This window comes from Ambystoma mexicanum, chromosome 4q (assembly GCF_040938575.1).
Source record: "Ambystoma mexicanum isolate Mex_15411 chromosome 4q, UKY_AmexF1_1, whole genome shotgun sequence".
Lineage (NCBI taxonomy): Eukaryota > Metazoa > Chordata > Amphibia > Caudata > Ambystomatidae > Ambystoma > Ambystoma mexicanum.
Window position 1 is genome coordinate 339548617 of NC_090928.1, and position 26168 is coordinate 339574784.

Sequence of the window (26168 nt, forward strand, 5' to 3'; positions counted from 1 at the left end):
ACCAGCGTTTGGGTTTATGGCCAACATATCTAATCCTAGGCCAGTGACTAAGCATGGATGAACCTTACTGCTAGAACCTCGAATCATCTGATTTTCGGGGGATTCAACCACTGCAAACTTTAGCTGAACTTTGTATTAACGCAAAGCAAGTTTGACTGCATGAGATATACATGGGCACATGTGGTTGGACCTGATTTGTAGTTTTAGGCACCTATCAGAGAGGCAAGAGCAAGTTGCTGGACGCAGGACAATTATGGAAGTGTTAAAAACTGGAGTTGAGGGTATTTGAGTAGGGGGGAGGAGTGGGGCTGGCAGTGCATGACTGGGTCCTCAGTCAGAGACTTAGCTATATGGTTCGTTTTGATTCTGTAATGTTTGATGCCTTCCGTGATTTGAACTCTGGGAACAACAAAAGTGCCAGCTGCTCCATTTAGGGAGAGGGAACCCATGAGAGCCAGTGCCGATTTGTTTAGATACATCTAGCGCATTGTGATGAAAATAATGTGTATTGAAGGCAGGTGGAAATACCAGGCATTCTGTCTAAACAGTGTAAGCGACATGTAACATGAGAACACAAAGACAACAGTGTCCAGCTATTCATGAGGGCAGTTTATGTGACAATCACTCTTCCATGATTTTTTGGGAAGAAATCATTCAGCTCTTGAAGGGAGTGACAGACACACACGGGGGCATCTTATGGGAGAATAATGCTTGATTGACTTTTGTGGGAGATTGCACAGATTCAGGAAGGAGGGAGTCAGAGAAAATATTTTGAAGTGAGGGAACAAGCATGTGCCATTGGTTGACACTTGGGAGAAGGAGCAGGAGGAGCAGAGACTCCCCGAGGGTGGCTTGTGCGAGACTCATATGTGTGTGTGATTTTTGTGGGAAGAAGAAGCGATTAATTGAATGAGGTTGGCGATGCCGTTCAGTAGGTAAACAATGTATTAGGACAACATGTCAGAATCCAATTACGCCAGAGGCAGGAGGTAATGTTCTACTAATTTTATCTTCACATCTGCAGCAGCACGTGATCAATTGTATGTGCAACACTGTGGAGAACACTCACTCATCCTCCTTCATCTCAATAAAGTAAGAAAGGCTGTAGCTCAAATATTTGCATTCCTACAGCAAAACCAAACAAGTGGTTCCTCCACATTTGAACAATGTTTACAGTTTCAGACATTCCGATGACTTAATACCGAAGGCCAATATGTTTAGAAAAGTGAGTATATGACATCTGGAATGAGTTTACCAGCAGCCTACTGTGAAATATGATACACAGAGAAGATAGTTCTCTATGAGAAATAAGAACTCTTGTGAGAGTAATAAGTGTAGCATGCTTTTCTTTTTCCTGAGCTTGGTATCTTCTCTGCGCTCACATCCATTCTCTTTAATCAATGCCCAAACCAGCTCCTCTTGGAAAACTGTCACACTAACAAGAATGACAAACTAACATACCAGGAATTGGGAGATATAATGACAATAACAAACATTCAGAGCGAAACTTGGAAATGTAAACTACTTTTCTGGAGGCAAAAGTTAAGATCTCTGTGTGAAAAGGGCAGAGTAGATATTTTGATGTTTTAAGTTTTATCTGGACAGAAACAAGAAAAGGGACACGATGATGAAAGGACAACGTTTGTGTCTTTGTTTATATGGGGGAAACTAACAAAACATTGAATAAAACCTAGACATACAAAGGGGCACACAATGCACATAAAAAATCGCCAAGAACGCAAAACTACACGCAACCAAATACCTGACGTTCTACACCTGCTCAAAATTCTCAAAATTCACGAAATACCATGCACTTGTGAACATGCACTGGGCAACGCCTTCCCTTGCAAACGAGCAACACCCACAAAAGAAAGGAAAGTGGTGCTTCGCCTTTTATAAAGCTAGAACTTCCTTGAAATCTCTGATTGGCTGAGCGAACCTGATGAACCAGCACGAGAAGACATTGGCTGAATGAACCCAATGGCGATGCCCATCATTGGAATCCTGATTGGAGCATTAATGAGCGACTCGAAAACTCACTGCAAATTTGGCTTGGGAATCGACCATGTCAAAAAGCTGCCCTAAACTCGTGAGAAGACAAATCCCAACAAAATTATTTGAGGTGCCCACGCACATCGTTTTTATGCATTATGTATAAATATAGGTTTACTAGTGACAGAACATAACATGAAAGCACCAGGAATACCAATACCTGTTCTGAGTTTTCTCACTAGTTTATAAGATGCTTTATGCCACATACTCTCCACTGTTCTGACATTATTTTGTAATGTCTGATAATCAACAAAATCAGCATTTTTCTGTGTTTTACTTTTTTCTATATTGTTCCAGTCTGGTGTCCATATGTAACGCGAATCTTCCCTCCGTATCCCTTTTCCTGTTCAACCGAGATCATTACTGTGAATATACTGCTTCTCAATGTTCTTAATTAGCGCAGCTACGATTTTGCAAACACATGCAGTTCGCGTGTTTTTCCGTTCATATAAGTGACACCTGCTTCCTTGAGGCCATACCAACTAATTAACTGCATATCGCTTCTGGCTGTCTTTGGACACGTTGAATCCAAACTTTGAGTTGCCTTCTTAGTTTGTGAAGAACTGCAAACTTTGGACCTCCAAGTGAACATAACAACTCATATAATTGTAGCAGTGATTTTTTGTTAGGGTGATTAAGTGATGCTTGTGCCACCTATAAGCCACAACTATTGGATTAGAGTACAGACAGAGAGACATAGCATATAAAGGACACGAAGGGCCCGATTCATGGAATATTTGCACGGATTAAAGTGAATTTGCACTGCTGAAAAGGGACTTTTCACTGCCGACCCAAACCCCGATGTGAGGGTGTTGTTTGGTTTTTTGCCCACCCATTCACTGTCAAAGGCCATGCTAATCCCTATGGCCATTTCCCCCCAGTGCCTGCCCCCTCCCTGTCCAAAGCACCACCTCATGGGAACTCTTTGAGCTCACTTTAATCAAGTGCTACAATCAAACTCTGCAGTCGAAGTGCCTTCCAATGTTTTTTCAAAGTAGTCTTCTGAGAGTTAATGATATAATTGGAGTTGTAAGTGGCTACTGGTATAATAAAACATATCTAAACCAAGTCTGCCTTCAGCCACTCGACGTATAAGCACTGTGTGTGTCCTTCACTGAAGTCCTGGTAAAAACTAGCATTGGCAAAGCCAACAGTTTTGGCTTGTGTATAGGTACTAGGCATTTGCCAGGTTCTGCAATCAGATGCCCAGGTACTCGCAACATTTTGCACCTGCTTCCATCAATGGCCAGTTAATACCACTACAGTGGTGCCTGGCAATGCCTTACCCATGCCAACACAAATGCCCAAACTGGTGGCATTGCAAAAGCTTGTTTGGAAGTCGAAATCAGATTGCACCTAGTTAGAGGGACTTGCATTTATAGCAACATTGTTGATGTTATTTATGCAATAAAACTAACCGCACAAAATAATGAACACATAGGTCATCATGGAAAGAAATAAACATTGCAGTGGTTAAAAAGTGCACACAACAGAAAGCCTACATTGCAGGCTACAGTCAGAAATAATTTTGCTGGATGACAGGCATCAAATATACTTAATACACGAAGAGTGACACATGTACCCGAAGCCCCAACTAAGGTATTGCAGGGTACAGAGAGTACATAGATAACAGGATGTTGATACACATGTAACAATGCACACTGCAGCTACCTTAAAGCAAGAGCTGACTATCCTGCAGTTGATGAGCGGGGGTTAACATGTGTCATTACCAGAACAATACTGTACACTTAGCTATAGCGCTCCTTTATATCACCCGAAACCACTAACTCATGGCACAACTCACAATTTCTTTGGTGCAAATTTGGCTGAAATACTTACTCGCCTATCTATCTATCTATCTATCTATCTATCTATCTATCTATCTATCTATCTATCTATCTATCTATCTATCTATCTATCTATCTATCTATCTATCTATCTATCTATCTATCTATCTATCTATCTATCTATCTATCTATCTTAGTTTATTTATTACAAGGTCAGCAATAAGACATTTGTAGTTATGGATAATGTGGGGTAAAATATAGCTCCTGAATCTCAAAAATAAAGATGCCAACTCAGGCCAGGATTTAGGAGTGAAGCTGGCTGGTGCTATCCATTGGAAAACACAGGCCAGTCCAAAACACTTCTTTTTGCGTCTTAAGGGCTAGTGACATGGAAAGAAATGGGCCTAGTTATATTCTGCTACCTTGGACAAGCGCGCAAGTGGAGAAAGACACCTACATTCACAAATGAACTGACATTTGAACGGAAAGGCCTACTTGGAGTATTAAAGGGGACATTGGTTTGCCATGATAAACAATGGCCTATGCGTGGACAATATCGAAGGGAGACTCATGTCATTTCAACTGTTATATTAAAGAAATACATTACACATGGACAGATTTGCAAACAGCAGCAGTACACATGGGATGAAAAGAAATAAGTGCGCATTTGGAAGCTAAAGGGAGGGATGATGTCTTTCAATTCAGAAATAAAGTCTAATGACAGATCAGAAATGGACATTAATTCCCAGTGCTAACTATGGCCTATTGTGTATGCAGGAGATTGTTTCATTGGTCTAGTTCTAATATTGTATAAAGAACAGATTATATTGTGAACAACTGGCCCTGGTGCAGTATTAAAAGTTGCATGTACAAAGTGGGTAATTGTGATATGCTAAATGTAAGAAGCTATCCTTTTAGAATGGTAAATGGCAACTTGTTTTTCACTCTGAGCTGAAATCCCCATTGAACTGTAAGTGGAATAGTGTATCTGGATCCTGACCTTGCAGCCCTTTGGTTGATGCATACTAGGAAAGCAGGGCTGGATCAAGTAAATGCTTAAATATACAGAGAAAGAGATAGGATTTGTGGTTAGCTGCTGATAACACAACCAACAGGAATGACCTTTAAGGTCAGGTTTCCCATTAATGGTGCATTAGCTCTGAACAAAGACCTTTTGAAAAAAAATCTGAACTCAAGACTTTTGTGGCTGGGCCCACCAAGGAAACAAGTCTGGGTGTCCATTTAAATGCTAAGAAATACAAAGAAGTAGATTGAAATTATGGGAGTTGCTGATAACATGTCCTGTAGAAGTGACCTTAAGGTCAGAACTTCCCATAAAAAGAGAATTAGCTATGAACCATGACCTTTGAAGCCAAAAAGGGCAGACTCACATGGTCTGCAAGCCAGATGTCCTGTAAGTGTACTCAGGAAAGAGAAACTTAAGGAATAGTTGGAAGAAAAATGAAACTTACTGATACATGGAATACATTGCCATTGACTAACATGGAACATGCTTTCTTAAACAAAAAGTGCAGCGAGTGTACCAGTGAGCTCAATCTGGGCTTATATTAAACAGAATAAAAAGCCCATTGGCACCCTGTAAAAACGAAATTTGTGTGCGGTACATCAACTCAGATATGTGGAAAATTAAGATTCTTCCGTTTTCATACAGCTGAGAAATGGGAAAGTTGGCAAAGTGATAGATCAGGAAACTAAGGTTTGAATTGGAAATCGTTCCATTTTGAGCTATTTCGGCACAGCACCAACTGGGAAAATCAGTAGCTCCGCCCAGGAAGGGCATGCAGAAATAAAATTAGTATGGTCTGATTTGCCATAAAATGTAGAGGTAAAATATATGTATATATATTACACAGCCACAGTAGTGGCCATGAAGTTATGGTTAAGTGGTGCTTCCATAGGAAAAGCACATTTTGGGCGGCTTATAACTCCGCTCCCCCTGGACGAATCCTCACCAAACATTGCAAAAAAAGTATAAAAGTATAAGTATAAAAGTATATGGCACACTCTGAATTTTTTTGCAAAGTTTAGTGAGGTTTGGTCGAGGGGGGAAAAGTTATAGGGGGGTCCCAAAGCGTCTTTTTTTCCCCATAGACGGAATGGACGAAAAACTTTGCACACGCCTACAGCTCAAACTGCTGGACGGATTTTCACCTTATTTGCGGCAGGAGGAGGACCTTGGTCCCGAAAGCGTGCTTTTGTAAATTTGGTGCCAATCCATCCAGTAGTTTTCTTTAAAACAACCAAAAAGTATGTCACAAAAAATGTGCGATATCTATTTACGCTCTGCGGTCACACTTACCTGTTCGCATTTTTCACAGTTTCTGTGTTTATTTTTCAAATCATTGGGTCTGGGGGGAAAAAAATCCTTGTCGGATTAAAAAAAAAACTTTCTTTGCTATGCTACAAACAATTTCTTTGTTTCCTTTGAGTGTTCACTTGTTGTTTCTGAGTAATGTTCTATATGTTGGCTTCTTGCAGATTTTTTAAACAGTTAGATACCTGTTGGCGTATTCCAACTGTGTATTTTCTGTTACAAATCAGTGGTATTCATTTATCTGTGTGGCTGCCATACAATCTTGCGCAGTTAGATACCTGTTGGCGTATTCTAACTGTTTATAGTCTTTTAATTGAATTTTTGTTAATGTTGATGTACACATTAGTTATAAAATTTTGGCTTTAAGAAGATTAAATAAGCGTTTGTAAGATTTGCTGGTAATCTCTGCTTTAGAGTAATACTATTATCATTACATTCGACCCATCCACATTTCTTTTTAATATATGCAGTGTAGTGACCTGCATTGGTTGTGGCTCCTGCGTGGTAGATTATACCTATTGTTGTGAAGGTTTTCTTTCCAAGTGACACTTGTCCGTGTGCGAATCCAGTCAGCTTGCAGTTGTTTTTGGTACCATTTGCATTGTAACGTAGAAGCATTAGAATTATGTAGTTACTATGTGTTTGTATCAGTAAGGTGGAGCGATTATCTGAATCGTAGATAGTACATAAACTGCCATGGTTTACATTTTGTAGAAGTTGCTGAAATGGAATGGATTCACAATTAGGTATGGATACATACACAAATAGTTCACTAGGGATCTGTTCCTGTGTCTCATTGTTACAGAGAGTGCATGTATGTTTCCACATGTATGAAATCTGGAAGATTTCATTTATAGGTATGTTTTTGTTTTTGAGTACTTGCAGTAAGTACATTAGACATTCTTGTGGATCTTCTTGTGAGTTTATAGTGAACCTCTCCATTCCAGCACAATAGTCCAATTCTTGTCTTATTCCGTGAACACTATACGTGTTGTCAGGATTGTTTGTTGCAGTTCTATGAAGGACTAACATTTGCAAACACAATTAATCTGTACTGTGTAAGTAAATGTTGTTAACAATTTGTGGCAATTGAAATAGAATATTCATTGCTACATTTGCGTAGCAATTTACACCAGTTTCATTTGAAAATTTGAATGGACCTGATAGTTGTGTCCGAGTAATTTTTTCAGAGTTTGTGTTCCTTTTTTGAAGAAGTACCTGATTTACTTTCACTAATAGGTTCTTCTTTGCTTGTGGTAATTGATGAAGTATTAGCTTCTTTTGCTTTCTTTGAAGGATTTGCAGTCAGACCCTGTTGCATTTCTGTTTGAATTAGTTTTCTTTTATAACATTTTCTTTTTTCTGGAACATGATATGATTTCAGATGGGGGGTGTACAGTGTACGCATTCTATTTTATTGTAAAATGCAAGGAATATCAGCGTTCACTTCACTTGCATCAAAGTTGATTAGAAATAGACCGTCAAGTGTACGTAAGCATGATAGTGCTACATAGCTCATGCCTTCTTTAAAGACTGTGTTTCCAATATCTATCAATGCTTTGTCAGGGTAAGACCTTGGTATTTATGAATGGTGACTGCATATGGAAGAGTTAGACAAAATTGTTCTCTACGTACATACATGTGTTTGAAGAGAAGGAATCGAGCTGTTGAGCGCCCCATCCTTTTTACTTCTGAAAGTTTGTCAAAGAGAATATTGACAAACTGAATGTTGTCAGGTGGGTATGTTTGAAAGCCAACAACTGTACCCAGTGCCCCATTAACTAGTCCTTGCTCCACGTCAAGGTTACGTTTAAGCATTACTCTACAATTTAAGGACAATTTAAATATTTTTTCCAATCCAGCTGTGTTGGAGATTGAATTTTCTAAGGCATTTAGTCTTGTTGTGGCTTGCTGACACATGGGTAGTGCCATACCATATACGTCCAGTTTGTCTGTGGAGAAAATTTCAATTATTGGTTGCATTTCTTTTTTTAACATTGTTTAATTGAATTTGGAACAACTTGCAAGAGTTGGCATTAAGGCCATACAATTGGCATTTTTGTGCGCTAATTGTTCCATAACATCAGTAGCATATGTGTTATCGCCATAAAGTGCATAGATGTGCCGGTTTTTCAATATTGCTTGTGCTTCTTGAGATAGTACACCAATTCTAATACTTTTTAAAATGTTGGCGTAAGTCAGGTCTGCAGATTGGCGCATGTTTTCTGTTAATTCTCTGTATTGGAAATGTTGCCAAAGGTTGACATTTCCAGAAGTTTGGTGAGGTTTGGTCGAGGGGGGGAAAAGTTATAGGGGGGTCCCAAAACGTCCTTTTTTCCATAGACTGAATAGGGGAAAAACTTTGCGTACGCCTACAGCTCAAACCACTGGACAGATTTTTTGCAGCAGGAGGAGGACATAGGTTCCGAAAGCGTGCTTTTGTAAATTTGGTGGCAATCCGTCCAGTAGTTTTCTTTAAAACAACCAAAAAGTATGTCTCAAAAAAATTAGTGATATCTATGTCCGCTCCGCGGTCACACTTCCCTGTTCGCTCCGCGGACAAGATACTGATTGGCTAAGGGGCTCGCGTCATGATCCCAGACATGCAACGTGTCCTCCGATTGGCTGGAGTGAGGCGTGATGTGCGTCAGATTGTTTGGATGCGCCCGACATCTTGGATCCGCCGACAGCGTCGCGCCGACCAGAGTCAAAATGCTGTTTTGGAGAGTGTTTTGTTGTGTCACAGTGCAGTGGGCATGTTCAGAGAGTAAAAGATGGGTGAAATATTTTATTTGTTTAGGCAGCAGGTGCTAATGATGTATTCGCAATGCCTGCGCTGTCCGGGATGTTTATAATTAGTGAAAAAGAGGGGTCTCATAAGGATAGTACTTCTGTCCGTGCTGTGCGCAGGCAAGTTGAAACTGTTCTAAGGCCACGCGTGGTGTTAGTGAATGTTAAAATTGACTACATGCCGCAGTAAACATTTTTGTTTCTATGGGTGTGGTACTGACTTATAAGCCGTCATGGATGTGATATTCTGCGGTGTTTGTGGCCAGGGCCTAGAGTCTTGGGTGCATCGCCATAAGCAGTAGGCCATAGGCCATACTCCCAAGACTCTAGGCCTTGGCCACAACCACCACAGAATATCACCGCAACAGATACACCCGTAGTATCGAATATCGATCAGGTGGTTGTGGGGAGGGCCATGCACCCAAGAACATAGTTATAAGCACTGGAGTTATAAGCCACCATGGGTTTTATATAGTGCACGCTCATAGATTTGATTATCTATGGCCATACACCCAAGACTTTATCGCCATAAAGCACATGGATGTGCCGGTTTTTCAATATTGCTTGTGCTTCTTGAGATAGTACACCAATTCTAATACTTTTTAAAATGTTGGTGTAAGTGAGGTCTGCAAATTGACGCATGTTTTCTGTTAATTCTCTGTATTGGAAATGTTGCCAAAGGTTGACATTTCCTATGCTGCCAACAGTTTTACGGCAGAGTTTGTGTCCTAAGGTTTTAAACATAGGTTCACCTTTCACTGGTGTCAATTGTAGATCTCCGAAAACGATAATGTGTTTTCCTGCAAAAAGTTCTTTGTAGTTTGTTTTAAGTACTTCTTGAAACTGAGGTGAATCAAAGCCAACATTAGGTTGGAGACTATGCTCACTTCATATATCAGTAGCATTTCCATGTTTTTTAACAATCTGCGTAGTTCCATTGCAGCTTCTGTAGAAAGTTTATAATAGTCTAATTTGTTTTGGTGTTCTATTGGAAGGAGTAGTAATCGGTGTAAAGTGACACCGCCTATGTTGTAGGCAGCTAAACCTGTGGGGGCAGTTACAACAGCTGACAGTTTGTTGTTTGTCAATTGTTGAAGGAACTTGCTGATGATTTTGATTAAGAATGTTTTGCCTGAACCAGCTTCACCACTGACGTACAGCAGTATAGGTTTGTAATTTTGGCAGGCACATTCTTTATTTTCATGCTGTACACCATATGCAATTTCTTTTGTTAGTTCTTCAAAAATGGTGCGCTGGTCTTTGTTAAGTTTTGATTGTAATACAGTTAAGTCTTCTGTATCTTCTTCATGGTGTTTTCCACTTCTGTCATAGCTAATTCTGCCTCGTTTGCTATTAGTGGCTGTCCTAGTGGTTCTTGACTTCCTGTTACAGAAGGTTGACTACTGTCGGAAGTGTCCTTATCTAGTTGGGCCTGGAGTTCTTCTTTGTGTTGCTGTTCATTGTGCAACATTGTTTTGTACTGCATAAAGTTCACATCGGTGATAGCGCTTTCATTTGCTTTGAAAATGTCTTCATAGCAGCCATAGTTATCTAGTATCTCTTCCTCTTTTCTCCATGGTTTAAAAAGTTGTAGCAGGGGCAGGTGATATAGTTCTTTCTGTTGAGGAGTTTTTAATGACAATTTGACATGATTAATTAAGCTTTGTTTGGTAAGTTTCACTTAGCTGCCTTCACAATCTGTCACTCTATATCTACCATTGGTTTCATCGGGTTTTATATTATTTTTGTATGCAAAGTTTTGGGTTATGTGGTATAGACACATGGTTTCCAAAGTGGTACACTTGTTCAGGTAATATGTGTCTAGTAAATTGTTGTTTAAAATGTCTTGGCTGTTGGGATTATTTTTGGCTATTGTTTCTATGTCCTCATATGATTGGCAAACTCTTTTTCTTTTTCTAGATTTACCAGGACCAAGACTTATCCATATTATATTTTCAGATTTTCCATACAAAGCAGTACACGTTAAACGATCTGCAGCTTCATAGGCTCCACATTCTATATGAGAGAGCATTTTTATGCTTAGGCTGTACAATTTCTGAGATAGTGTTTTGTCTGATGAAAGGTCATTCCAGAGGTCTTGCAGCTCTGTTTTTTCTGCTTTTGTTAAGTAGGCTGTAACATATTGTGCAACTGAAGTTGAATTGTCTGCAATTTACTGCACATCTATGTTTGCATTCCATAAGAGGTCAATGATTGCATTGTAATCATTGATATATTTTGATTCTTCTGTTCTTTTTATGTGATAAGTGTTCTTAGGTGATTTACCTTTAACACTATGTCAAAGTGAAGACATGAAGTTGTTCAATTCACCTGTTTCTGTAACTGGTTTAGGGAAACCAAAGCGGCATTTGGTGTAGTATTTCCCTTTGCTTTTGTATTTGCGATGACAATATTTGCCACATTTGTGTCTTTGAAATTGTACAATTTGTCCATGAACGTCACTATGGGCCTCATTACGAGTAGCCCGGTAAAAGCGGTTTATTACTGGCATGCCGGAATGAGCGGGTCCGTGCTCGTATGAACCCGCTAACAGCGGGTGATTACGAGTGCGCGAGCACGCGCGTACCCCCATGCCGGTAATGGCAATACCGCCATGCCGCTAAAGGCCCTCCAACCCCCTATATCGGCATTGCGGGACCCACCAATAGCGGTACCGCCTCATACCAACTCCTAAATACCGGTAATACCGAGTTTGCAAAAAAACGGACCCGGAAATTATGTCATCGCGCAGGAACGGGAAATGGGCCGGTGGCCATCTTTAAAAACACAATCCATTGCCATCCCCCCTAACCACCAGTCGATACTCGGAGAGCACAGTGGAAATCCATAGAGAATGTCAAAGGCTACCAGGAAGACCACCCTCCGGCTGCGTAAACAGCGTTACTCAGACGCAGAGCTCACCATGTTAGCGGACACTCTTGCTGCACATGCAGACACAATACAATCCCACGACAAGAAGCGGGAGGTGCAGCAACAAAAGAGGCAAATCTGGCAGGAGGTAGTCGCAAGGGATCAGCCATAGGTACCACGCCGCGCAGTGTGAGGGACTGCAGGAAGCGGTGGGATGACCTCCGGTTGAGGGTACGCAATATCATGGCCTGCAATCGGAGGAGGCCATGGCCACAGGCTGGGGTGCCCACCCCCCTGCCAAATTGATGCCCTGGGAGGAGACGGCCAGCAGATTCATCAGTCCTGAGTCCATCGAGGGATTATGCGAGATGGAGACGGGTGCGGCATCAACCGCGGAAGGAGGCGAGTGACCCTGCAGATCCCTGTAGGGGAGACCATGACGTAGCACAAGTGAAGTGGTAGAGAGTCTAGGCAAGGCAATGAATGTCCCAACACCCACATGACCATATCCAAATACAGATGGCGGACCAAACGCTGCCACACTGAAATGCATGCTGAGTACCAATTCCCATGAACAATACACAGCCAAGACACCTGAAGCTTGCACATGTGATACATCACCGAAACCCAAAATCAACGGCATGCCACCTGCCATGCAGTGAATGCTAACATGCCCCCTCTGAATACCCTGCATGACACACCTGTAAGACATGAAAGCATGATCAAATGAATAGCACCATCTCATGCCTCTGCCATGTCACACCATCACTGATGCCCTGCATCTCTTCTACCCCCCCAGGCACTGATGAGGAAGAAGCACCCAGGAGACAACTGCGAGGGCATCCACCTCACACTTTAAGAAGAGGGCAACCACCACCACCACCTCCGCTGGAGACAAGCAGGCCACACCCACACCTGTCCAAGGGGAGTCCCTGGAAGCACCCGCCTCCACTGGGGAAGAACTTGATGCCAGTGTGGTGCCTGATTGAGACACCGAGGTGACATGCCTGGCCACACAAGCCCCATGCCCACCCCCTCGCCCCAACACCTGCAGTCACCCACCTGCAGTGACGCTGATCCCTGCCTCTGTGACTGCGACCTACCCACCTCTGAGGAGTACAGTCCCGAAAATGCCATCCACGTGACTGCACAACCCACCACTCCATCCCCCTCCAGAACCCTGGAGACACGATTGTCGATGGTGGAGGCCCAACAGGAGGCCATGTTAGACCTACTCCGCCAGTACATAGCAGACGGGGAGGAAACCAGGCGGGGTATTGCCACAGCAATTGCGGGGACCACAGCGGCCATCGAAGCCAACACAGCCGCTGTCAATGCATCGGCTCAGCTAATGAGGGACTGTCTGGGGGCGGTGACACAGGTGCTGGCCTCAATGCTGCTTCATATGCAGCGACCACAGCTTGCAGGAGGTGTGGAACCTGCCAGCGAATCACCTACTACCTCCACACCAGCTTCATCTGTCCCCACCAGCCCAGTGCACCACACACGTAGGAGTGCAAGGCACACTGAAATGCCACCTCTGGACAGGAAGAAGTCCCATAAGTAGTGTGGGGGACAATGGTAGTGTGACACAAGGTTGGGGTGAAGGGGTGCATCTTGTGGAGTCTATTGGGGGTGTTGATGTTTGTTGGGGGTCTGGGAGTTTGTTGGAGGGGTCTGGGAGTTTGTTCGGGGGTCTGGATGTTTGTTGGGGGGTCTGGGAGTTTGTTCGGGGGGTCTGGGAGTTTGTTGGGGTGTCTGGGAGGGGGGAGTGGGCACATTTTTGCTGTTGTAAATAATACACACGTTGTGATTAGAAAAATCCATGGCTGGACATTGTTATTTTCGTGTGCATCCATTTAATGTGTTACGGTGTTCAGTGCTCAACTCCCAACAGTCCCTGTGTGCATGTCCACATTGGCCCAGTGTCTGACTGACACATGTCTTTCATAGTCCCTGTGTTTCAGAAGTATTCGTGAATTAGTGCTTGGCCTACAGCATGGCCATCCCGTGCATCACGTACTGACAGGGGGGCTACTTCACCTCCGTCTCCATCCTCATCATCGTCACTCGGGCCATGCATGTCAATGTCAGGTGGCAGTGGTACATTTCTCCGGACACACATATTGTGCAGCATGACACAGGCCATGGTGATCTTTGCCACCTTCTCAGGCCTATATAGGAGTGCCCCACCAGACCTGCTGAGGCAGCGGAAACGTGCCTTCAACAGGCCAAAGATCTGCTCAATCACAACACGGGTATGGGTGTGCACATGATTGTACTCCTCCTTATGGCTATTCTGCGGGTTCCACACAGGGGTGAGTAGCCACGGCCTCAAGGGATATCCTCCATCACCTGCAAGCAGATACAAATATGCGTGTGTCACTCTGAACTGCCACCTTCAGGGAGCACAGTCATGGCGGCAGCTATTTGGTGTGGGCATGCACATGTCCAGGTACGCATGCAAAAATGTTACCTAGATGCAATCTATAGGGTCATGAGGTGTGGTAGTCTGGATGGCGTTCAATAGATGATGCAGGGTGTAATCATGCATGCTGAGGCAAATATGCTGTTGTAGTGCAACAATGTTTAGCCTCCAATTCATGCTGTTCATTCTTTACTATGCATGGTCACACTGACCACATTGCCACAGTTGCCATCCTGTTCATTCATGCATTGCTTGCCATCACCATGGTGGCCTGGTTGTGCCTCTTACTTGTTGTCATCGATATGCATTATTTGTGATATGTGGCCCAGTGATGTGTCATGTACTGTTTGACTGGTTCAGGTCAGGAGTGTTTGGCTATGCATGCATTCTCCAATCACCGGCTATTCCCAACCAGGTGCAGTATTCCCCCCCTTTCCCACCCAGGTGCAGTATGCCCCCCCTCATGCATCCCCACACATCAGTACCCCAAAGTACTGCCATGGGACAGTTGTGCAGTTCACCAAGCAGCCAGGCACGTGGTCTAGCATGGTGCTCCATGTGACGGGGTAGCGTGGAGTTACGCAGTACCATGGCATCATGTGTTCATCCGGGAAATCGGGCACAGCAATGTGTGATGATCTTGCTGGAGTCACATACCATTTGCACATTGATGGAGTGGTATTGCTTGCAATTGCGGTACACCGTCTCGATGGCATGGGGGACTATCAATTCCACATGGGTGCAGTCGAGTGCACCGACACAATTGGGCAATCCTGCCAGTGCATGGAAGCCTACTTTGGTGTCGGCTATTTCCTGGGCAGTCCGTGGTAGGGACACGTGGCTGCCTGCGTGCTTCAGGAGGGTATCCAGCACTTGGTTCAACATGCGTGAAAATAATGGTTGTGAAATGCCATGCAGCTGGCCCACGGTGTGTTGGTAGGTGCCTGTGGCCAGGAAGTGTAGCACAGACACCACCTTTAGTAGCGGGGGGATGGCAGTGCGTATTTCAATGAGGCTGGCAATGCCGTTTTGTATCATGTCCACTATGGTGGTGATGGTGTCACGGTCCAACCGGTACAGGGTGTGGATCAGCTCAGGGGTTAGGTTAAAAGGGCTGGGTCTGGTGCGAGGGATTGGTGGTTGCCTACGAGGCACTGCTGCTTGCACTGGTGGTAATTGCTGGGCCTGTCTCACCCTCCTTCTCCTCCTGCGTCTCCTCTGTGCTGCCTGTTGTTGCTGATGTAGTTGTTGTTGTTGCTGCTGTAGTTGTTGTTGTTGCTGCTGTAGTTGTTGCTGTTGTTGCTGTAGTTGTAGCAGTATGGGCATGTCCTCCAGTGCCATGATTGCAACAGCTAGTGGTAGCATTTTGGTGTTGGAAGGGGTGAGGTGTGTGGGTGTGCTCATTTTATTCTGGCCCAGCCTCCATTGACTCCACGTGTGGGGATTGTGTGCACCTGTGGCAGTTGCCTTGTATCCTGATTGCTGTTTGCGGGTGGTCCGCGATGCCTGTATGGCCGGCATCGTGCAGCCCGTGATTACCGGCTTTGCGATGCCGGTATTTGCATGTCCGCGTGAGTTGGGATTTCCCCCTATTAACGGCATGCCGGTATTTGCTCCCTGAAGGTGCGCGTGTACGCGCCTATGCTGCTATTAGCAACAGCGGGTTTGCGGGTCGGAATACACCGGAGCAGAAAACAATGCCAGTATTACCATACCGGCATCTTTTTTGCCTTACCGCCAAACTTGTAATGAAGGATTTCACAAGTTACATATTTTTGGATGAACTGCAAAATAGTGGCATCACTGTCCTGACCAAATTTAGGTGCACCTTTAATCCATAAAAGCATGTGGATATGTGGTGCTCCTCTGGCTTGGTATTCTTTTCTCCAAAAGAAGTGTTGCACTTCTCCGAGGGGAGGAACAGTTTTATTACAAATAAAGTGTAGCATAGCAATGAAACGATGGTGGAAATATCTTGAAACATTAACAGGGTCTAGAGAGCAAATTTCTCTGGATGTTAGTATATCTATGTCGGTTTTGTTGTTGTTTGATATGCGTAGGAAATCATGTAAATCTTCCCATGCATATTCTGCACAACTTAATTTAACTAACCAAGTGGGTGGTCCAAGGTTTCTGATCATACAACGTACATCTCCGTGATGTCGGAACCAGTATTCTTTCGTACCATGCATGTTTGCAAACAGATTTGTTATGCTTGATTGTAAAAACTCATTTTTTTCTTGCACTTTTTGTATTAATTGCATAGCTGACATCTTTTGAAAGTGGGTTCCATATTTCAATATGTGTGCAACTCTGTAACATAGGGTTGCTAGTTCACTTTCAAAGAGTAGGTGGAATATGTATTCCACATTTTATTCTAAATCTGGGATCTTCAGAATACATTCATAATGAGCAGTATTCTGATGCTGTTATCTGTGTGGGTCTATCATCATATCTTCCTCCTTTGCCAGTAGGAAATAGAAGGGGAAAAGCATGTGCTTCTATACTTTTTTCCCATATGCTCATTGGTGACCCTTTGGTTTGTCGCATTTGGTAAGTTTCTAGTGCATCATCTATGCTCTGATTAGAGTGCAATGGATGAATTTTATAATGGTCCAAAAGAGTGGATACTGCAGTAGGATCCAGAAGTTCAAATAGACCAGTTTCTGATGAGTCTTGAATTATTTCAGTTGTTTCCCTTAAGCTTTCTTCAATATGTATGTCTTTGTAGTATTCATTATTGTGTTTCAGATATTGCAAGGCTTGTCTAACTTTATGTAAATCCACGAGTTGTTGCCAAATTGTGTTGTCTTTTGTTGGTACACCATTTAATAAGACAATTAAAGAATGCTCTTTTGGACATTGCACTCCTAGAGTGTGCACATTTTCTGTCAGATATAATGGCAAATAAACTATTTTGCCACGAATGCCTTTCACCAATTCAGAGGGAGGTAATTTTGCTGTTTTTGGTTGAAGGTGTATTATTGCTTGAAATAGGTGTACAGTTTGTATTATGATGCTCTCATACAAATTGAATTGTTGCAGGGGTTTTGGTAGTGGTAATAATTCCAAATTATTTGTGATAGCACGTGAAGGAGTTTAGTTGTTGTCAAGTTTTGTAGTGCAGTAACTGCAACATATTAGGGGTTCACTTATTTGGTATTTGTTTTCTGCTAAAAGGTACAGGCTAATTCAAACCATTTGAAATTGTCATTGTCTTCTATTTTGTATGTTACGTCTATAGTTTTTGTGTTACTTTTGTAAAAAGTTCTGCGGCAACACACATACACACACACGGTTTGGTACTTCAGTGGATGTACGTTTAAATTTTAGTATTTCTTTTTTGTATGTGTGTAATAGAAGGTTACTATGTGCAGAATTGTTGTTAGCCTGTTCTAAAACTATTGCATTTTGTACGTGGCTTTCACTTCCAAAATATTTTCTCTGGATACAGTCGAGTGTTATTTAAATTGGCTAGTTCTAAAGCTGTACTTTTAGCATAGTACAGTTTATACACTAGATTTCTTACATTTTAATGATGTGTTGATATCATTTTGATATCATGGAAGGTACTTTTGCAAATAGGTCCTGAAATGCAGGCTAATGAATGCCCTTGTAGTCCTGTGTATTTGCGCACTGGACCGGTATCCATATTTTGCAGCACTTTCATTTTGATTTTGTCTTTACCTTTCACATACTGTTTGAGGAACTGGCGTAAAGATTTGGAAGATTTGTTAGGAATGTTACACATTGACGTGCACAGCCATTTGTATATGGACGGTCTGGTTCAGTCGAATGGAGAGGTAATTCTGAGTTTTCTGGGGGTACCTCTTATTATCAGATTCTGATGGACTCTGTGGCGGAACATTTTTGCTAAAATACTTTTTTTACTATGGTTTCTTGCTAGTATATCAGGATTTATAGGAGCATTGTTAGCAGTAGTGGTAACCGAAGTCTTGTTAAGCATTTTCTGTTTCGTGCCACATTTTGATAGAGGAGGCAAAGTTTCTGTAGTTGAAGCTTCATTTGTTTCGCTAAATGACTGCATTAGCTGTTTTGTTTCAACGTTGTGTACATACTCTGGTTGAGATGGATGCTTACTTTGGACACTTTTATTTTCATTTGCTCTATTTCTGCATTCCTTTCTATGGACTTGCTTTTTGGTAGGCATTCTTTGGGGTCTGTTGAAAAAAAATAAGGTATGGGTTGGTCTGTTTTACAATGTATGTGTGCTGTGTGCATGCATGTATGAGTTTGATGGGGATGATGTATGTGGTGGTGTGTGAATGTGCATTGGGCAGTTATAATGAGCTGGGAAGGCTATTCCTCTGTTTGTATGTTACTACACTGCGGTTCAGATGAGAGTAGAAAGTGAGCTAGTGGTGAGGAAAAGCATTAATAGTAAATGTAATGGTACAAAATGAAAACAGTTCTTTGTTTTGTAGTACTAACATTCAAAGGGTTGAGTATGTTATTTGAGTTCCAAAAAATGGGGATTTGTGTGCCATTCTACCTGCTAATCTCTGTTTAATAAGTGGGGATTTGTGAGCAGAATAGTTCAAAATCAATGTTTTTTTTTGGTGCGCAAATTGCATAAATAACCCACACAGTCTCTTTGAGGAACAATAAGAATATAAAGGTAGTTTTGTAGTTACTTTTTTGTGTGCAATGACCAGGTTTCTTCGGATATGTTGTTTGTAGTGTAGATGCTGTTGATTTTCAGGAGAGTGGTGATCACTGCAATTGTAAAACGAAGAAGTTAGTAATTTTGCATGTTTATAGCACTGATGTTAATGTACACGTTCATTTTTCAGCTTTCATGGAAGAATTCTCATTTGATATCTCAACACAGTGTATGCGTGCATTTCATTGGACTATGTGCAGCCTTTATATGTTATTTGCAATATGTTGGTTGAACCTGCTTCGCAAATGAGTACAATTTTAAGTTCATGAAATTCCCTTGTTTTTTGAATCTCTGTTGTAGATAGCAGAAAGGTTTGAAAGTGATAGGTTATTATAGTAGATGGGAAAAATTTGAATACTTTCATATTATAAGTAGGAATGCGAAAAATCGAGAGAACCTGAGAGGGAGATGTCACCACAGCAATCTGGAACGTTTATTTTTCTCGTACGATTGCATTGGAAGTAGCATTAATTTAGGTGGAAGACAGTAAAAAATGGTGACATTTTTTTATGAAAAATCGAGTTTTGCACGTAAATCGGGAGGGTTGGCACGTATGCATAGGTTATGCGGGAGGTAGTAAGAAGAAAAATCGGAAGTCTCGCGCTTTAAGCAGGAGCATTGGTATGTATGTGTTGGCTATGCAGATTTAGTGGCATTAATTTGTTTAAATGGAATCATAAGAGTTGCACATGTAGTCTGAATACAATATGCATACCTGTACTTTGTAATCATGCATGTGGGTATGCATGGAGCTGTAAGTAAAAATCCTCGAGACTTGCACAGTAGCTTTTGTAGTAGGTGCTTTGCAATGATATGAGACTTGTATTCAGAGTGATCAACAGTACATTTGAAGTGCAGAACTCTGATGACGGAGTTAGATGTAGAGGTCTTGGATGTGATTGGTGGATGGTTGTGTGACTGCTTAGCTGTGTCCAATGAGGGAATGGATTAGCGAGTGATGTTGAAATGGTAGAAGGGCTGGCTAAGAGTTACATGCCGCACAGACACCGCTCTTGTCCGCGGGTAGGGCGTGCCACATACAGGGTTTTCCAGCGAATCCAGCATGGAAAGGGGACTGTAGGGATCAGCCAATCAGATGTTGACATTGTTGATTTGTGTAGAAAGAGAGTGTGTGTAGTGAAGATGGCAGAGGTGGAGACAGTCAGGGGGTTGGTGCTCAGAGATATTTTTGTCCATGGTTTACAGCACTATTCTGAATGTAGGCATGTGGCAAACAATTTTGATGTAAGAGGAGTGGAGGTGGTGTGGAGCGCTGTGACGGATTGCAATATAGAGGAAATTCTTTGCAGAGTTTGCAGAGATATGCGTAGGATGAACAATCCCCATGTGGTAGTTTTGCATTATGGTGCTTTCCATTTGGGCTACGTGAGTTCACTTAATTTGTTGGGAGATTTGGAACAGTTGGTTCAAGCAATCATCAACATCTTTCTAACTGCGAAAGTAGTTTTTTCTGGCTTACTCCCTAGAGCAAAATGGGACAAAAGTTAAAGGGGAAAAGGATAACACTATTTAAATGTACAGTCGTCACGCTCAGATCCTTTACATGTCCACAGACATGGCGGTAGTCTGCAGGCAGCGCGTACTACATAGGGGATTCTGGGGTGGAGAGGCATGCAAATGAGAATGAGCGAAGCTAGGGATTGGTCAGTAAAGTACAGTGGGTGTGTTGTGAACGGAGAGACTTAGTGAGAACATCTTTTTCCTGAGAGGAGATCAGACAGCTATGGCTGTGTGTGCTCAAAAACAGATTATCTGGATTTTGGGAGAATCATGGATACATTGGTTGAAGGTGCATGCACAATGTTGTGGTATATCTATAGATCTTGGATTCCCTCATGTGAAAGTGCACTGGCATGGAGTGCGTGGAATGAAGTGGTTGGACTTGGTACCTCTCTGTGCTACTTTACAGACAGAGTGTCATCCTGATATAACTATCATTCATTGTGGAGGAAACAGTTTAGGGCATGCGTCTGGAATTTCTTTGCAATTTGCAATGAAGGAAGGACTTCAGAAGGTCATGGACATGTTTCCGAATTGCCAAGTAATTTTTTCACGTATTGCACAATGACAAATGTGGCTGCGTATTTCATTATATGGTCCACAAATGGAGAAAGCGAGGCGCAATGTCAATGAGGCTGTTTGTGCCTTTCTAAGAGATGTTGGCATGTACTCTTTCCACAATGAAAATATTATGTTTCGCAGCACATACATTTTTTGCAGAGATGGAGTCCATCTTACATATGCTGGCAATCAGATTTTTCTTCGAAATGTACAAAATGCATTGCAACCTTTTTTGCCATTCTAGTCACCTATTTTGCATTACATGTTAAGGAATTCAAGTTTTTCAAACACACAACATACCACCTCTTTTCAGAGCCACCACTTACTCCCAGAGAAAAGTGCATTGGTTTTGCTACAGTTGCACCCTAAAATTTTGTCTGTCTTAGGACTGTCTGCGGACTTTTTGAAAAATGCGCAGAGGCCTACCCCGTTTACTTCATAGTTCCTTTTTTAAACTGAGAAAGGTGGCTCTGAAAAGAGCCTTTTTAAAAAATATTGTTGTTTTATATTTTATGGGATTTTTTACACATGACACATTAGGAGAGGAGGGGAAAGGAGGATAAGGAAGGGACACCAACCACGGGGATAAGAGAGGGAAGGTAGAGAGAGAAAGATGTAGGGTGGGCCTTATTTAGGTAGGTAGCAGCTCTTCTGGTGCTCTGTGACCGTAGTCGCGAAAGCACTACAAAGACTCTCCCCCCTGTACTGCGCCTCAGTACATACACAATATTGTGACCCTCAAAAGGTAAGGGTCAACAGCATCACAAATGGCCTGTGAGGCAGCTGGATGGATGCACTCTCCCACAGGAGTGTCTCTTGTGGTGAGAGGATCGGACACGGAGGATGCTGCGGAGGAACTCAACCTACTACGTTCTTAACATGGTACCACCTTGCGAATGTCCGCACCGTGGAACAAAGTTAGGTGTCGCTTCATGGTTGTACCAAAGCTGTACGCACCACGTCTCCCATGACTCAGCACCAAATTGCACTGTTTACAGGTGACCAGGTTTGCACATGCTTTTGGTACGTTACCAAAAACAGTAAACAACCGCTACACCCATGACTCCCGGTGAGTGCTGGTAGTAGGGAGTTCCCCCAACTCATTCTCTTCATCCTCTTCTTCCTCGCTCTCTACATCCTCACGTATATTTCCCTCTGCAGGCCCTCGGGGAGGTGGTGGCCCTGGAGGGTTTGGGGGTGGTGCTGAGGCTGATGTAGCAACAGCAGCCATGAATGCCATTAGGGTTGGTGAGATAATCCATGTTAGAGCACTAAAGGCAGCAAAACTCAATCTACGATCGCCAGAAGTATAATGAAGATGAGCTCGGGGGTGTGGCCTTTTATAGGGGTGGAGGGGTGCACCTCGTGACCATATCGATCACTCAAAAGCATTGAAAAAGTTCCAAAAAATATGTGGAAAGCTACGGCCACTGTATGGGACATGTGAAATGGTGATTTTGTATTGTAAAATAATTTGGCTTGTCTGAATATGTTCTTTTGAAATGCGGAAGCGGACAAAGTGCGCAAATTAGGGCACACGCTCAGCGTGGGTGCGGTCACATGATGACATTGTGAACACATCAGCGAAGGAAATGGGTGCCCGCAGGACACCAAATGCACAGGAACGCTCGTGTGCATGTGTGCGGGTGTTCTACGGACAGTGTTCGGGTCCTGAAACTAGTTAAAAGTGAGACGGACAGTTACGGACAGGAGCGATGTTCGCAGGACTACGGGTGTGGTGCGCATGTGCGTAGATGTTCTGCTGACTGTACGGCCAGGTATAGTGTCCTAAGGACACCTCCATTTTGTTTGACTAAGGACATGCCAGACACTGCGCCCTACGGACACACAACCTCTTGTATGAAAAGTAAATGCACATGTGATGTCATCAGTGATGTCATCAATGATATTTGTGATGTCATCTTTGATGTCCTGGGTTTTAGTGTTAGCAGTGCACGGTGGTGGCGTGAGTTATGTTTGCTTAGCTTACCATAACTGGTGAATTTCAAGGGTTTTTCGGTTTTACTTCGAACCATAACATTCCGTTAACAAAGTTTTTTTTAGTGAATTTTATAGGTTTTAGTAGCGCAACTTAACCATAACGTCCCTTTAACAACGTTTTTTTTACTGAATATATATATATATATATATATACACAAATATTCAGGTGGTTATCTGAAAAACTAAGGTAGTTGCTACGTTCATAGATTTTCAAACCATAACATGTAAAACTCTGTGTCATTTTGAAATAATGTATCTTTTCTCCTCCCTCATCCTACATCAAACACTCCTCTCAATGCCTGGTCCTATCAGCAGCCAGGGGGTGTGGTGGGGGGAGTGGAATGTAGCGAGCTAGCCAATCCTGACCGTGGGAACTATGACAAAGTTGAATGTCATCAGCGCTATAATAGGGCAGGTTTGCATCAGAACAAGGCCTTTTCACTTGATTCCGGGATGTAGCCTGCTGCTGCATTCTAGCAAGGAACAACTAGCAGAGAGACAAGGAGAGCTACCAAGACCACCACGGTAACCTTGCCTGGAAACCTGGAAGCCCTATCTGAGAGAGGCCTATCTGGAGGGACCTTGCTGCGGGAGAGGGCTGGTGTGAGCTGCCTACCAAAAGAGGGTCCTAAAAATCTGGCTGGCCTCCTCAGAAAAGAGCCAACAGCTCACATGTATGTAGATATCCCAAAGCCATTGATTGTGTGGGAGCCATCTGCCCTTATCCCTTTCCATTAGTGAGTAAAGAGGGGTCTGAAACTGGGTGGCCTTTTTATTAAATCTCATTAAAATTATTTCCCCACAGAAAACCACACTCTCTGTTGAAATTGAATTGCGGTGGCAACTGCCTGCCTTAATCCTTTCCATTAAATTGTGGTGGAAGGGGAGACACTGTGTAGACCCTTAGCACATTTGAGTAAAGTAAATCAATTAATTCCCATATAGAAAAATCACAGGATAAGTTTGAAACTAACAAAGTTCATGCCTAGTGTGTTAGAGCCGGTATAGACCATAAAGATTTGGGTGACTGTCCTTCTGAAATCCCTGACTCCTGTCCCAAAGGGGTGTGTCCATAATCCCAAAATGAGTACTCCTAAATGCTACCCTTCAAGTGAATGTAGAGAGTACAAAACAAGACTTCCAATTTATTCCCAGTGATTCCAAGGTCAGAATTACAAAGCCTTACAGCTCACGTGTGTGTGTGTGTTGCAAAACAACATTTCCCATTTACTCCCTTGTATCTCAAACCAGAATTACCAAACATTGCTTCTCATTGAATGTGTGTTTTAAAACAATTTCCCTTTGAGTTCTTTTTCCTAGCCTTGCCTTTCATTTACATTTGTGTTGAAAAACAATTTCCTTTTGAGTTTCTTTTCTCAGCTGTGCCTATCAAATGAAAGCCTAAAAATGAAATTTCCCATGGATGCCCTTGCCTCCCAAACCAGAATCCCAAAGCACTGCTGGTCCTTTGAATGTGTGTTGCAAAACAATTTTTCCATTGTATTGTGAAGTTTTTCTATTGGTTAATTTGAAATTGGTGTAAGTTGTGACTGCATGTTTCATAATTGTACCTGTATTGTTTTAATAACAGAGTTAGTGTTGCAATACTGGGTATTGCCACCGGGTTGGTGGCTGATATTGGCTGTTAGACTTCTTTGTCAAACCTTAATCAAATACATAAATACATAAATAAATATTCTTACTATACCGGCCTGGTTTCTAGTCCATTTGTGACACAGGGTATTTGTTGGGGTGGGTGCGAGATGGGTAGAAGGACTCACCAAATTTTAATCTATGAAGCGCTTTATTGTGTGCCACCTTGCTTGGGGGGGAAAGGTACTCCCTGAGTTGAGTGTGACCACCTAATAAACTGCGAAAATATGATGGTCTTCCCCTAAGAAAAGCATTTTCTGGGCAGTTTACAACTTTGCAATGTTAAGCAAAGCAGTACACAGCTTTGCAAACAATAATATAAACACAAATTTAGTGGAGTACCAAAGATTTTGAATGACTCTTGACTTGGGAAACATTTCTGGTGCACCTACAGGCCTAACAGCTGAACATATTTTCACGAAACGTGTGCGAGGAGAGACGGCCTGATCCAGAAAGTGTGCTTTTGTAAATCTGGCATTAACCCATGCAGTTGATTTTTTTTTAAACTTGGACAAAAATCAGGTAAAACAATTATGATATCTTAGCCCAGTCTGTCGACTAACTTCCTGATTTGTTGCCTTGGTCTGCTTCTGAACCAATCAGCAAGGTGCATAATACTCATGGACATGCATCCCACATAAAATACAAATCAGGCACACCAACAGGCATCGATAAAGAAAGAGGATTCCCAGGATGAGCTTTTTAAGCTGTAATACTGTAATGATTTTCAAAGACTTCATTTGACCCCTGCCTAAGGAAGTGTACACATACAATGGACACCCACAAATAAAGAAATACATTACATTATTAGCCTAATTAAGGTATCAAATTGTTGTTTTCTAGCATGATGGTATAATGTGTATATACATAATATGGGAGATTTTTTTTAGATATTGAAGATATAATATGTATCCTATATATGATGCATGCACAGTGACAAAGATGTTTTCCATTAAAAAAGTACGTAATTTTAATGAAACGGTAGTTCAAAAAAGAAAAAGCTTTAATGAGAAGCATACACTGCAAATTGCATCTTTGATACAAACTGTATAAAAATGCGTATGAGTTTCACTGTTACACATTACACAATTTACATATCCTGAAAGCTCACATCAAAGTGAGGGCTGACTTTCATGTCAGATTTCAGGACATGTAATGCATATGCAACTTTAATACAAACTATACAAAGAGGAATATTAGTTTCACAGTTTATACATTTCACAATTAATAGGCCTCATTATGGGTTTGGAGGTAGCCATGGTGCTATTAGCGCCATGGCTGCCTCCAAACTCGGGTCCGGGTCTGGGTTCCTTGAATGAGGAATTACCGGGTCATTCCAACCTTGGAGGACCCGGTAATTCCTCATTCAAAAAACCCATCCCCATTCCCATTTGAGTTCCCAGGGTGCTCAATGGGAATGGGGATGGAGCTAATAAAGGGCCTGTTATTAGCTCCCTGGTCCCCTTGCTGGACCCGCAAAGGACG